Source organism: Sphaerodactylus townsendi, linkage group LG01 (assembly GCF_021028975.2).
Source record: "Sphaerodactylus townsendi isolate TG3544 linkage group LG01, MPM_Stown_v2.3, whole genome shotgun sequence".
Taxonomy (NCBI): Eukaryota; Metazoa; Chordata; class Lepidosauria; order Squamata; family Sphaerodactylidae; genus Sphaerodactylus; species Sphaerodactylus townsendi.
The window spans coordinates 41,757,525-41,773,685 of NC_059425.1; the positions used below are offsets into that span (position 1 = coordinate 41,757,525).

Genomic DNA, 16,161 nt, shown 5'->3' on the forward strand with positions numbered 1-16,161 from the left:
CTGCTTAGGATAATGGAACAGCATCTCAAACCATTCTCCATGTTCATAGAAGCCACTCCCAAAGCACATGGTGGACTTCTTTAGAGAGGCACAGATAGTGTGTGACTTGGCTGAACCAAAAACCAAAGTAGAGATCCTGGAATGTGCCCTGCATTCTGAGCAGACGTAGCTGAAACATCTCTTTACTCTTGTCCTTCAAAGCATTTCCATCGCTCATGTAAGACCCCTTTCTCCCATCTTGTTTGATCTGTTCAGTCTTAAGCCATGGCCAGATCCCAGAGCCACAGAGTGAACCACCTGCCCATTTGTTTTACATCTTGGGCAGCTGTTCCTGTGATTTGGCAAGGCTCCTGGTGTCAGAATGTGAAGCCTCTGGTCTTCGCAGAACACTTGTGGGTTGAAACGGCCAGGTTGCGAGCTTAGTAGCACAGGTGATGACTTACAGGAGGAAAGCTTTGTACAGATTGAAGGGCAGCTTGTTCATCTCAGTACAGTTTAGTCCAACAGGGCTTTATGCTTATGATTCTTTATTTTACAAACACTATACCTGCCTTGAAAGATACCATGCTTAATAAAAGCACTAGAGGGCACCATTATGTCACAAAACATAATTCGTGGTGCAGTCTCAGGGAAGAAGGAAAGAAAAAGAGAAAACCCCCTCTAATTGCAGTTAAACTAGGCTGAAATATCTAGTCTCATTCCTTTGTTTCCTTCACATTTTAAATTTCATAGTAATAAATACCCTTCCATGCAAAATTGCTTTCTCTCCCACAGGGGTTCTAACCTTGTGGCTTCAAATGCACCATTGGCACAAGCACATCAGCACTGTAAACCAGGAAATGGAATTGTAAACACTTGTAGCAGTTGTCTTCTGCAACTGGGCACCTGGGGAAACACATTTGGGGACTAACACGCTGTGCTGCTCTGCCTGGCATTAGCAGTTAATTGCCTTTGGGCTAGATTTTATTTAATCGCAGTGGATGCAGGAACTATGTGAAATAAAGCAGTGGGCAAACTACACTGCTCCATCCCCCTTTATCCCCATGGAAAAAGGTGTATTCAGCTTATCTTTATTTTTATCTTGCCTTTCCCCCCAGAAAAAGCCCCTTAGGTACCGAATAAAATGAAACTGAAAGCATGTTTTTTGCCGTAAGGTCACAGCTGACTTTCAGCAACCAGTAGGGTTTTCAAGGCAAAAAATGTTCAAAAATGGTTTGCCATTCCTGAGTCAGGGCCCTGGTATTTGTTGAAGGTCTTTTATCCAAATAGGGCTGATTTGCTTCTGAGATCTGATGAGATCAGCTAGCTTGGGACTGTCCAAGTTAGGGATAAAAGCATATCAATTGCTATTAAATAAATCCCTTAAAAACAGATTTTAAAGAGGGAAGATAATCTTTTAAAAATATACCATGCTGCCTTTCCTCCCTATAGCTTCTATTAGGACCAACCAAAACATTACATAATAGCGGTCAAGCTCCCAAACTTTACAGAGTTTCCTATGGCCCTTTCCACAGAAATCATCTATAACATTTCCAGAATGTTTTCAATCCCCCCTTTACCATGATGTTTGTTTGCACTCACCTCCTCCAAATGTTTCATGGTCATAGTGAGGGTGGGTGGGCTGCCCCCCATCCCTCGCAACTACACCCTGCTCTCAAACTCCATGTGGGGTTCAGAGACAGGCATGCAGTTGCACCAGCCACCATTTATCTGGGCTTGCCATGAGCACCACATGGAGTTTGGGAGCAGGGTAAGACTGCTGGGTGCTGGGCCTGGCATGGCCAGGTGCAACTTTAAACTGAAGGCTTCAAGCCTGCAGTTTAAAGCTTGGTCCAGCCAGGGACGTAGGTATAGATTTTTTATGGGGGGGTTCAGGGGGTGGGGGCAGGTCCGCACTCGCCCCTGTGGGCATGGTCACACCTCCCCAAGCCCTGCCCCCGGCTTCAGTGCTTATAAAGGCAGATCTCTGAGGCCAGGGATGGCAGACTCCCCTGCCCCCCCTCCCCCCCACCAGCTGGACTCCCAGCCAGCAGCCCCTTCTGCCCTCCCCTCTGGGCAGAGGAATAGCTAGGGAAAATGGAGCCTGGTGCAAAATCTGAGTTTTGTGCCGCACCCCCCCCCCCAATGGGCGGCCACTGTGATGCTGAAATCCACCCCAAACAGTATCACTTTCAATGGTGTTTAGAGAGCCCAAATACTCCTTTTAAATCCACCTTAATGAGAGAATCTGGGGTCCCCAGTTAAAACAACATTGAAAGTGATGCTGTTTTGGGGTGGATCCCCCACCCTGAAACAGCATCACTTTCAATGTTTAAACTGGGGACCTCAGATTCTCCCTTTAAATCAATGCCGAAGGGTGTGGATTTAAAAGGAGAATCTGGGGAAATTTGGAGGGTGCCTGCAGTCAGGGGTGCAATTGTTAAGCTAGCAGCACCAAACTTTCAGGGTATCTTTAGGAGACTCTCCTAATGATACCACCCAGGTTTGGTGAAGTTTGGTTCAGGGGGTCCAAAGTTATGGACCCTCAAAAGTGTAGCCCCCATCTTCTATTAGCTCCCATCGGAAACAGTGGGGGAAGGGGGACCCTTTTGGGAGCCCATAGCTTTGGACCCCCTGGCCCAAACTTCACCAAACCTGGGTGGTATTAGTAAGAGACTATCTTGATGAAACCTCCCAGGTTTGGTGAAGTTTGGTTTAGGGGGTCCAAAGTTATGGACTCTCAAAGGTGTAGCCCCCATCTTCTATTAGCCCCCCTTTGAAAACAATGGGAGATGGGGGCACCCACTTTGGGAGTCCATAACTTTGGACCTCCTGAACCAAACCTCACCAAGACTGGGTAGTATCATAAGGAACGTCTCCCAACAATTCCCTGAAGTTTTGGTGCTGCTAGCCAAAAAAATGCACCTCCTGCAGGCCAAAAACAAAAAACACTAAAAATACAAAAAACACAAATGGGGGGTGGAGCTTCGGACATTCAATGGGGGGGTTGAACTCGAGAACCCCCCCTTATCTACGTCCTTGGGTCTGGCCATGCTGAGCCCAACATTGAACTAAGCAATCAGGTTGACCAGTTTGACCTTTATACTGTTGATCAGGTGAAGTTTAGGGGTCAGAGCCAACAGTGTAAAAGTGAAACCAGGTTAGCCCAACTGCTCAGTTTGATACTGGGCTCAGCATGACTGGATCAAGCTTTAAATTCAAAGGCCTCAATTTAAAACTGGATTTGGCCAAGCCAAGCCCAGCCCAGCATCGAGCAGACCCTCCCCACTCCTGAACACAAAAACCAACCAATCCAACAGCCTCACTTTTGAGAAGTTCCAGTATTTACCCTACAGCCCTTGAATCTTGAGTGTATATGTTGTAATGGTGCAACACAGTTTCAACTAGCATTTTAAGGTAATAGTTATATTTATTGGCCTGTGATTGGATTTTAAAAATGAATGTGGCTAGCAGATCCTTACAAGCTTGTTCTGCTTGACTCAGCTGTGTGTTATGATGATTCTCAGTGATAATGAGAGAGCAAATAGTATTTTACTTGGCTCTCATGTCACACAAGAGACTGAGCAGAATTTTTTGTGCTTCCAAATGATTTACTGAACGTGTCTCCTTCTTCCACAGGTGGAAACTGAACCGCAAATGATTTCAATTTTCCATTAGATTAGTTCCTGTTGTTTTTTTTATAAGGGGCCCATTATTAATTTTTGCCACTGTGAGTTTGTGTGTGTGCGTGTTTTCCCTCTTCCAAGGTCAGTGGAGAAGGTCTCTTTAAGTTAATACCTAAAACTTCCATTCAACAGGAGAGGCAAAAAAACAAACCCGAAAAGAAATGCATGCAGGGTCAGGCAAACAAGCAGCTATCATGTCTGTTGTTCCAAATCAACATGCACAAGTTAATCCCAGTGACCTTGCCTTAGGGTGATGAACGGACCATGGAGCAGGAGTATTGTCTTGCAGCTGCAGAATTCTAATTACTGTTATATCTCCCTCAGTCATAAGTTATCACCCTTCATAACTCTCTAGCGCCAGTCATCTTCTTGCTAAGAATGGAATTCAGTAGTACATTCACATACAACCAGACATGAGGCAAGATAGTTTCGGGAACTCTGGAAAGGAATTCAGGTGTCTTCTCCCTTTCTTCTGGGGATTCTTAGGTGAAATAATGATAGAGGCGAACAAAGGAATGTATTTATCTAATAGTACATGTAGTCTGCCTTTGTGACTGAAACTCAAGGTGAAACTCATGTAAGTCAAATAAAATCAACAAGATGGGACTTCTGGTAAACCATACAAGAGGGCTTATACTGCATCAACCTGAATCCAAGAGAAATCTGAAAAAGGGATGAAATAAACCTGATGCAAAGCATTTAAACATGACACGCTAAACAATGCAGAAATTACATAGAGGGAGGATACTTTTAGCAAAAGACAGAACAAAGTAGTATAGTCCACAATCCTTTTCTCTTTATCAAATCATTTTTATGAACCACTGGATTACATCATAGCCCAACTCTGTATACATTGAGGAAAGCCAGGTCATTGGGCAGGCAGGCCATACCATTGTAAAGGAAGCAAAATATGGGTTAGTTCCAGTGTAAATTGGAAATTACCTCATGGGATTCATGTTCTAGGTTCACAAAAACTCTACAGAAAAAACCATAGGTGTCAGCAAACTAGCACAGTTCTGGAATGTACTCCAATCCCCCTCTTTCCTCCTACCAGCACGTCAGGCATCACTGGGGGTTGCACTGGGAGGGGGAAAATAAACACACACACACAAACAACATCACTGATATCTCTGTGTCGCTTCCAGGGGAAACAATAGAATTTTACTATAGAGTTTCCAGCCATTACTAGAGCTGCCCTAAATCACTTCTGGGAAAACAGAATGACATTGGTAACATCACTGACATTGCATCCCTCTGTATCCCCTCCCCCAACCATCCCACTGGTTACTGAACTCAGTTTGGCAACCCAGGGAAATCATGTTAAAAAGAAAATTGTCTAGATTGTTTACTTTTTAGCAAACATTAGGGGACTGTGGATAGTCTTGAGTGCTTGCCAACCTGATTCTCATTCCTCACATGAAAGTGTGGCTTTCCACTTCTGATGTCAGAATACAATGATAGGTCTTTTTGCTCTTCCTCAGATAAGATGACAGAAATTTCCTTCCCTGAGTCTTCATGACCAATTCAGGTTCTTCAGGAAATCATTTTGGGATGGGTTCTCTGGAAGGATCTAGGTTTCATATCAAAAAATTTTTTTCTTTGGAGAGGCCTAGGTGTTTATCGAAAGCAATTTATATATTTGCCTAAAATATTTGTGATCTGTTTGCAGATTCCTTGAGTGGAAACATTGTTTAATATTCTTCTCCATTGTTTTTATTCACTGAGACCAGGAAGATACCAATACCCTACAGATGTAATTCAAAGAAATTTCTTCCACTAGGAATTAGTTGCTGAAATTCTGAAATGGGGGCAGGGGGAAGAGAGGTGCTTTTGTGGTAATAGCTGATTTCCCAGCCTTCTGTCTTCTTGTATTGAGTAGAGAAGTTAGGATGGGATATTTGGAATTTAATCTGCCAGTGAGTGGCAGAATATAACTGGAGAAAACAGAACAAAATAAAAGCAATGAGAATGTCATAAAACAGCTATCTTATTATTTTTCTGCTAGGCCCTAACAGATGCTACTGTAATGGTGAAACGTCTTTCATCCTGTGGAGAAAGAAAAACAGGGCTTTACATTTCTCTGCCATAATCAGAATACTGATTGTAAATTTTATGAAGGTTTTGCAATTAGCTTTAATTAAAAATGCACAGAAGGAATCAACTAGACAGACAGGCTATAGAAAGAACCACATGAGAAATACAAACTCTGAAATTTGAACTGTAGCTACAAAAATGCATACTCATGTACAGCGTACACCTTCATGTACATCTCACATTGCATTTTTTGGGATGGATGAATTGCATTGACAGCCAATCTTGGCTGAAAAGCAAGGCATAAATATGATAACATTTTATCCACTTTTTCAGACTTATTCTCAAATAATTTCAAACAGAGAAAATAAATACAAAAGTCATTTTCTCCTGACCTGAGATGTTTGAAATCTTGACCCAAGCACGCTGGGCTGTCATTCCTCTGTCTCCCTTTCCATTCCATGTACTGTTGCTGACATCTCGTTTGTCATGTGAAAATCATATTGCAGCTCGCACTTGTATAGCAGTTGCATTATATTTTTTACCATTTAGCATGCACCACCAACTTCCCCTCACAGTTTGCTGGACAAACAGAAAGGCTTGAGTCTAGTTTAGTCTAGAGAAGAAATGGTTGAGAAGGGCATGATTACTGGTTCTTAAATGAGGGCAGGGAGCTGTTCCTGTTGGCAGCAGAGGCAATAGCAATCCACAAAATGGCAGCAGCATTCTCACAGTATCATCTCACAAGATCTCAGTTGCATTCTTCTATAATTGTAGGGTTTTTAAACCACCATTAAAAAAATCACACGTTTCTGAAAACCTGGGTTTGCCATAAGTCAGCTGTGAATTGACACACTTTTCACCACCATTAGTGGCCAGCAAAATTTCTGAGGATTCCAAGAACCAGTTAGTGACAGCACAGAGGAGGAAGGCTCAAAGATAGGGGGGAGGGGCGGTATTCTTGGAGGGGGAGGAACAAAAGGGGAGTGCTGAATATTGGAAAATTAAAGAGAAAATGGTGGGTGAGTGAGAGATGGGGCAGAAAGGAATGCATATTGTCTGTAGGAAAGGTATAGGATCAAAAAGGAAAGGTGAGAGCTAGGTTGGCTGTTAGGTGCAAAAGAGGGGAAAAGCAAGAAAAGAAGATAAGCTATGAGGGCTACATTTGTTTAATATATCCTCTCTTTTTTTAGAAGGGGCTGTTCATTGGTAATTTGCCTTAGTTTTGCTGATGCATATTTGTGCACTGATAAAAGACTGGGGAAATGTTGATGTGGCTTTTGGGAAGTGGGGACTGTGAGCCTTTGAATCTTAAGGTTCTTCCTTGCCAGAGAATAGGATTTACAAGAATGGATTTAAGTTACAAGCAGAGGATATTGACTGGCTATAAGGAAACAACAGGGAAATCACCCACCACAAGAGGCAGACTTTAAGCAGCAGCTGGACAAACACTTGCCAGGGATGCTCTAGACTGATCCTGCATTGAACAGTGGGTTGGACTAGATGGTCTGTATTGCTCTTCCAACTCTATGATTCTATATGATTACATCAACACTATTGCTGTATGGTGTTTTGCCAATGCATATGATAAGCACATGTGTTCATCAATAAAGACTTTGTTTTGTCAGTGCCCATGTGCACATGGATAATAAGAAAGCAAAAAACATAGTAGTAATCTAAAAAACTCTGGCAAACTATTTTGGAAGTAATTTGTGGCCCTTTCTGCACGGGCCTCTATGCGCCCTCACACCGGCAAGAATTCTGCCGGCATGGGGGTGGAGGCTGTTCGCACACAAGCGTGCAAGCGGCCCCAGCAGAGGCCGGGGCAGGAAAGGCGGCTCCGCACTCTGCACATTTTTGCCGTCCCCAGGCCGCCGTTTTTGGCCTATGCAGAAAGGGCCTTAGAAATTCTCCTACCTAAGCTGGAATTAAAGGGAATGGAATACAGCACAAAGAGAATTGCCAGAACAATAAAGCAGAGGATGAGCAAAATCTGCTCACTTGTAATAGTTCTTAGATTCATTCCAGTCCCACCCTTCTTTCAGCACACTTCCAACAACTCTGCACAGTCAAGTAGGCTAAGCCCGGAAATGGCCAAGAATAGACATCATGACTGTATATGGATTTGAAGCCATGTGTCTGGCCCCTTCCGCACATGCAGAATAATGCATTTTCAAACCACTTTCACAACTGTTTGCAAGTGGATTTTGCTATTCCGCACAGCTTCAAAGAGCACTGAAAGCAGTTTGAAAGTGCATTATTCTGCATGTGCGGAAAGAGCCTCTGTTAGTGATAAGTCCCCCAGCAAGCTCTTATAATGACCCCAGACAGGAAACAGAATGGCTGCAAGAGAGGATCTGTGAAGGAATTGGCATCATTGGCAAGTATTAAGAAGTATAACATGGTGTGATGATAGTCATCTATCAGGGGAGCAGGAGCCAAGTGTAGCTGTGGGACTAAGAAAAGGTAGTTTAACCTTCAACCTGGATTTTGACAGACTATCAGATTAGCTGCAGAAGATCCTGGTGCAATTTACATCCTCCCCATTGTGTTGATCAGTGAAATGGACCATTGCAGGGTACTCAGTTCATCCTGATCATATCTCTAGACGTGTGACTGTGGACCAGGCTCCCTTATAACATTACAGAGCTGTGTCAGTCAAAGTACAGAGGAAGAATTTTGGCTTGTGCTGTGCAGAGGCACAATCTTGTGCTGAAAAGACAAAGAATTGCAGACCCCTTTTCAAATTTCTGTGTGTCTAGGATTGCCACTGCTGCTATCGTTACTGTAGCCACTCACCAAGAAGGGTCAAAGTGATCGTGTCTTTCTTTCCTTATCTTTCTTTCTATTTATCTGCCCCACATTATGTCACTCATCTATGACTGAAACCAGAATTCAAGAGGGGACTAAGCAGGGACATCCAAACAGAGCAGGGCTTTATTTACAGTGGATGAGATTCCCAAGAGCAGGAAGTGCTCTACTGCCAATGTCCCCAAAGCAAAACTTCAGTTTATTGAAAATATTTGTGTTTCCCCTACTGACAAGTACTTGATGCAGCTTACAAAAAGAAAAAAAGAAACAATGGCAATGTTTCACTAAAATAAAATAAAATAAACCAGCAAGTTAAAAGAGCAAAAAATCCTAAATTTAATTCTATCATATGCTTGGGAAAAAAATCATCCTGTTGCCTTTGTGCCCAAAGGTCATCGCAGCCATCCCTAGGCGGACAGCTCACCACCTTGGCCTGCATATTTTCAGCTCTTAATTATATCTGCTATGTTCCAACTCCACCTTCTGCTTAGAGGTGGTATCAAGACCTGCCACCTGGGACCAGGAAAAAAGAGGATTGCAGACTGCTTGGCTTGCAGACTGCTATGTTTTTTTTCATTTGTCTTCCATTAGGTGTTTGTTGGTGCTACTGCAGTATTTGCCCCCAAGATGCTGCTCTAGACTTCCATGCAAAGGTCGGATTAAGCATTTGAAGTCTGAATGGTGTCAGGAAGGAACTGGGTGCCAGTTCAAGTTTTATAATAAAAGGAGCATGATTCTGCTGTGATTTTAGATGATCTATGAATTTGTAATCTTCTCTTATAATCCAAGAAAAAAGTAGCATTAAAATGTTTTTCAATAAGGGCATTAATGCAAAGGAGTTGCCCCAAAGAGGCATTTCTATAGAACAGTGAAAGGTGGTAACTCCTGTGGATAAGGGGAAAATGCCACAGTGGCCATATGGCTTCAGGAAGAGCAAAAGCCTGTGTTTTACCCCTAATTCTTGATGGTCTAACCATCACTAAATGGGATCCCACTGGATGGTACAAGGTACTTCTGTGTGCAGAGATGTACTTCATTCTCCAGAGTTGCTGTTGATATTTGTACTATTTGTACTATCCCACCACACAGTCCCCAGCTTCCATGGCCTGTCACTGACATTTCTGGATCATATACCTCAACAGCTGTAGAGTTCCAATGGGAGAACTCTAAAGGAAATGTTTGAGCAATTATTTGACCTGTTTAGGAGAATCCCTAAAACAACAGAGTTGCACCAAAGCTGCTGAAGAAGACTGGCTTTATTTGAAGAAAACTGTCCAGTGTTTTTTTAAAGTTGTGCTCTGGTTTAAAGGTATTATCCTTTGTAGCACTTTCCACAGAGGAAAAAGAAAAGAAAAAGTCAATGAAGAAATAGAAATGCTTCTGTGTGATGTCGAAAATATTGACTTAATCAGAATTGCACCCAATTGTACCCAAGCAGTGTAGAGTTGACCAACTTGCATTTGGTTGACCAACTTGGGCCGTTTCTGCACGGGCAATGAATGGCGACCTGGAGACGGTAAAAACACCATCTCCAGGCCGCCATTACGCTACGCGGCGCTTAGCTGCAAATGCAGCCAGCGCCGCTTCTCGCGCGCCGCCTACACACCGGCCTGAAGCCGGCGTTTCCCCAGTAGCCGCTTCTAGCGCTCTTTTTGGGGAAAGCTTGCCCGGCGCCATGAAGTCCGCGTACCCGGTGCTTAGACGGCAGTGGCTTCCATCGCCGCCTTCCCCACCCGGCACCTTTCACCTTGTCCCCGGAAGCCTCCGGCGCTGGGTTACCAGGTGTTCCGGGGACACGCTTCGCCCCGCGCCGCTGGAGCAGGCGCCGTTAGGGCCAGGGCGCGGTCCCCAGGTCTCGGCGTAACGCTACCAGAGGCCTGGGGACATGCCCTGCGCTGGAGCGAAGCGCGGGAGCCAGAGAAGCGTGTCCCCAGGTCTTGGCTTAACGCCAGAAGGCCTGGAGACCTCTGGCGTCGACCGGGCGCCGGTGCTCCATGGTGCCAGCTGCCCAGCTGTTCCCAGGACCGTCCTGTTCCCAGGACCGTCCATTCCGCCTTCGTGCAGAAACGGCCTAGGATTTGGTAGAGTTGACCAACTCAAAATTCACAGAATTTGATATATTTCCCATTTACATGCTAAATGCTGAATTTATATGCTAAAGTTGGAGGGAGGGGGGTAATGAGCGGGGCAAGAGACAAACATTGAAAGTATGCATTAAAAACACTCGTAAAGATGGATTTAGCTTTACTGAACCCTCAGCTGAAACCCTTTCAGAAAGGAAATCTTCTAGGAAAGACTTAAAAAAACTGCAAATAAAGACACTAGTGTGTTGAATCATTTTCACTTATTCCCCTTCACCTCCTCTGCTTCCCCCCGCCCCAATTCTTTGCAGCTGGCACTGTATCTGAGTGGCCAGTGTTATTTCACCCTGAATAATGAGGTTTTCTTGGTGTGAAAACTTGAAGGTATAGTCAGCAATGCAATGCGCAAAGTTATTATGATAATCTTCTTAACTGGCTGCCCTCAAATATCTGCTCTGTCTATTTGGAACATATTTTTGTATGCTGTTGGCATGGTAGGAGACAGTGACTAAACATATCTCTTTCCTAACCAGAACCACAAAGACATCCATTTTCATTTTTCTTTTTTAATTCTACAACTAACCTTTGACCTCCTAAGCACATGTTATGCTCAGTGCCATGGCTGTGATTCAGTCAGGTGAATAAAGAGGTTATTTGTGACAGGGGCAGGGCTAATCTAATTTTTTTCTTCTAAAAAAATCCCAACCCATGAAAGAACAAAGTCTTTTACTACTAGCTTGACATAAGGTATAAACAGTGAGTAGGGGATCTCGCCTGCTAATCTGTTCCTATTTAAAATGCATTTGGCCAGGAGTCGCATACACTCATGGGGTGATTTGATTCCTATTATCCACTTTAGTTAACATTTTTGCTGCAACACTCTGTATCAGCTGTAGCTTCTGGACAATTTTCAGTGGCAGCCCCACCTAGAGTGAATTGCTATAATCTAATCTAGATGTGGGGCATGCACCACGGTGAATAGATCTGGTGAAAGGCCACTCTGGCGACTTCTGTCTATCCAACAGGAGGTCTGGGGCCAGCAGCACACCCAAACTATGAACTGCTTCTTTAGGGGGAGTCCATCCAGGACAGAAGATATCCCAGTTTCCGGGTCAAATATCCCAAATCATCACTAGCACTTCTGTTTTGTTGGGATTAAGTTTCAGTTGATTAGCCCTCATCCATCCCAAAACTGCCTCCCAGTAATTGTTCATGGTTTCCACAACCTCTCTGGGATCTGCTAGTGGTACAAGATAGAGCTGAGTGTCATCTTCATATTGGTGGCAGCTCAACCCAGAAAAGCAGATTACCTCTCTCAGCAGCTTTACATAGATATTGAAAAGCATGCGGGACTAGGGGGAACCTTGGGGGAACCCCATAACCCAAGGGACACCAATCCCCCAGCCCCACCTTCTTAAACCTGGGTCCTTTCTACACAGGGCCAAAAACAGTGGCCCAGGGATGGAAAAACACCGGTCCCCGGAGAGCTGTTTGCATGTGCAGAAAGGGCCCTACCATCCTGGTAGGACTGGAACTACCACAGATCAGTGCTTCCCTATTCCAGCCCAGAAAAGTAGTCCAGAAAGTTTCCATGATTGATGGTATCAAAAGCCACTGAGAGGTCCTGGCAGTTTTCCCTTCCATCTCCTGCCACATTTCAGTTCCATGATACACCTGGGTTCAATTTGAACCCATTCCTTGGAATGGGTTCAAATAACCTACTTCATTCAGGGATCCCTGAAGTTGGCCAGTCACCACTTGTTCAATCACCTTTCTTGAGAATGGTACATTTGAGACTGATCAGTAGAATATCCCCACTATAAATAGAATCAGTAGAATCAGTAGAATATCCCCAGTGTGTGTGTGTGTGTGTGTGTGTGTGTGTGTGTGTGTGTGTGTGTGTGTGTGTGTGTGTGTGTGTGTGTGTGTGTGTGAACATGTGCATATGCGTGCACATGCCATGTGCACTGGGATCCTGAGGTGCTTTGGATTACTGATTTGGTTTGTGTTCCTGTCTCCTTAGAAATGATTCATAGTTAACGTAGTCAATGAGTAAATGTGAGCAGTTCGCAAATTATTGCATCTGCATAAAGCATCCTTTATTAAAGACTCTAAATGAGGCAAACAGGCACTAATTCTTTTTAAAAAGTAAGAATAAAGAGGACAGTGAAACAGCCACTAAAATCATCCAACAAAGTGTTACAAGCCATTTGTGTGTTACTTTTTATATTGCACCTTATAAAGGCATGTCTCAATGGGAGTTAATGATTAACAGAGGGAGGTTAGAACCAATGATTCCCAAACACACATTTATTTGTGGCGAACAATCAATATCAGCATCTCAAAGGCAAATCTGCCTTTTGTTCTTTAATAGTCTTAGGCCTTTGGACCCAAACCTTTATTCCTGTCTTTTTAAGTCTAGAAATTAATAGGGAACTTGAATTGCTGTTGCACTGTGACCTGTTCAGACTGATCCCCCATTATTTCCAGAGATCATTATTCCCAAAGATGAGCAAGGTTACTCCTAGTGTTGTATAAACATAGTGGAAGCCTTGTTCTGCTTCAGCTGGCTGCGGGATGAGAGAAAAGAAATTGTAGGGATGTAGCTGAGATCTAGATCACTCCCATCCCAACAGCTACTTATATCAAAGTAAATTGGGTTGGAGCCAAACAGAGTTTTTGCAGAATAGATCTTTCTAACCGCTATCTGAAAAGTTGATGAGGATCCATGTACCTTTGGGGGAAAAATACTTGGGGCAGAAGCTTCCCCTTTTATGATCACAAGTACCTTCCATTCAGACAGAAGGGAGTTTAGGTGCAATCCCCTGGCTATGATACTCTAGACAGGGTTCATCATGAACACCACTGATTTCAATGGGACGTAAATTCTCTGTATTGGATTGAAAGTCCACCTTTGGAATTACAGACTGTGCCTAGATAGCAAATAATGCCTGCAGAACTTCAGAGGAAGGTGGTGGCTCAGAGGAGTGACCAGATCAGAGCTGAAAGCAGGTGCCATGGGCTGGAAGGACCTTCTGAGATTTTGGTACAAGGAGACTTCCTTGAAAGGTCACCCAACCATCCACTAGCTGAGGTTAAAAGAAGGGATGGCAGGGAGACCTGCCAAGGAAGCATAAAACTTTATCTTTCCCATGTCTACTATGCCAGTTTTAATGGTCTCAATGAAAGCATTCAGAGAAATGCAGTGCCTTTTATATTTTGCTCTCTGTCATGCCAATTATTGTCTTTGACTTATTTATCCCCTTTAGACTTGACATGTCTTGCACCCAATCAGGAATTAAAAGAAAACTATATTTATGGTTGGTACAATCTACTATTCAGAAGCTATTTAATTAAGTGAATTGATCAAGGTCTCTCTCATAAGAAAAATGTTATACTGGGCCCTGTTTCTAAGTAACGATGTTTGCTTCTCTTCCAATATATTTGATTAAAACTGAGCCATTGTTTGGTTCTTTTAATGTGAAAGAATTATATTATTATACGGGCAGGACTTTTATATATTGGCTTCATTTCCATTTGACCTTTGGTCATGAAAAACTGGAAAATTCAAGCAAGACTTGAAGCCACAATAGGTACTTTCAGATGTAAAATAATAGTCTATTCATTATGAGAGTGAAGCCACTGTATTCCTAGAGCTCAGGTTTTCTATCATCCAACCTACTTTCTCCAATTTGTGACCCAGAACAAAGCTTAGGCATGTAAAGTGCCACCAAGTTACAGCCGACATGGATTTTCAAGGCAAGAGACTCAGGCGCTATCCGCACATGCAGAATAATTCACTTTCAGTCCACTTTCACAATTGTTTGCAAGTGGATTTTGCTATTTCGTACATCAAAATCCTGTTGCAAAGTGCATTGAATGTGCATTATTCTGCATGTGCATAAGGGGTCCAGCAGAGGTGGTTTGCCGTTGACTTCCCCTCTATAGCAACCCTGGTATTCCCTGGAGTGCTCTGGTCCAAGCACTAGCCAGCACCAACCCTCTTTATCTTCCGAGATCTGATGAAAAGTGGCCAGCTTGAGCCATCCAGGTCAGGGCACTCAGAATAAGATGGAAGGTGTATGGATCCCTAAGAAACTACAGTTTGATCTGATGTCCAGATTGGAGGAAACACCAAACTTCTCTATGTTCTTTTTTTAAAAAAATGGCTTATATCCACTGCTCATCAGACATGGTACACATAGAATGTATGAAGCTATCTTACACTGAATCACATCATTAGTCAAGCAAGGTCAGTATTGTTTTCTCACACTGGCAGCAGCCCTCGAAGAGCTGTGGTAGAAGTCTTTCATATCATCTATTTATTACCTGATCCTGCACGTCAAGCAGAAGCTTTATCGCTGTGCCACAGCCTCTCCCAAGAGAGGACAAAACACACATAAAGCTGCCTTATTCCACCAAGCTCAATACTGCCTACATAGACTAGCAGTGACTCTGCAGGGTCTCTGGTAGATGTTTTTCACATACCTACGGCCTGCCCCTGTTAACTGGAGATGCCAGGGACTGAACCTGTACATGCAGATATGCCAGGAAGAATCTTAATAGAAGACAAAAGGGGCTGCTGGTGACTGGATATTGAGGAGACAATCCACCATCACTTCCTGCTGAGGATTGATTGGATGCAATCTTAAGATTCCAGTCAATAATTTATCTTTGGTTTGAAACTCTTGTTTGTAAGCAAGAGCATAATTCACAGTTCATTGTTCTATCACAATAAATAGTGTTTTTGAGAAACCTACTGCCTGTCCCAGTCATGCATAAAGGAAAGTGGAAGGGAACATACCATCCTTTGGACTGCACAGGTAGTTTGCACCAAATGTAGAAGAATCATGATGATTGAAAGAACTACCCCAAACCAATAGAGCAGATTCAAGTATACGGGGAAAATAGGGCATTGTGCAATTTCCTATCAAGTTATGATGCATCCCCTCTTGGAAATCAACAGACTCAGTCATTCTTCTCTTGTCACAACTATCAGTGATATCACAACGTGCTATCACTCAAGCAATGGTGAGATGGGAATCGGGACAGGTTATATCTGAGTCAGATTGTCGTGATGGTCTCCAGTGACTAAATACTAGTCAGCTTAACAAATCACGTACTCATTTATTAGACAAGTATCACCAAAGGGATTTAGTGTTCGTTATTTTTACCTCTAGAATTAACTAAATTGTTCAGGATTAAGTAAATACATTGTACTTAGGAATGTGATGTATTCTTTCAAACAATGTAATGAGGTCCTAATGTAAAGTTATACTGCTCAAAAAATATAATCTTCTTGTAATGTTCCTTTTTTCATTCTCCATATCTATAGTTGTCATGTAGAGTTTATATATGTCTGAGAAGGCATCAAAATAAACATGTACACCCCATATTTATTAATGGTAATCAGTTACCATTGGAAATTCTGAGACAAATACTTTGTGACCCTGACTCAAAGATTGCTGCTTTCATCAGCATAGACGGAACTCTGTATCAAACAATTACTAGTGACATCTTGACATACCTGTTTATATTACAATATTTACAGGCTTGCTTGGTTCTGTTAAATG

General features: G+C 43.1%; 1 protein-coding gene across 31 annotated transcripts in view; it reads left to right on the top strand.

Moving 5' to 3' along the window:
• The window catches only part of NRXN1 (neurexin 1), a 1,129,265-nt gene that overhangs the window by 576,946 nt on the left and 536,158 nt on the right, over nt 1-16,161 (top strand). The gene's annotated exons all lie outside the window — the stretch shown is intronic.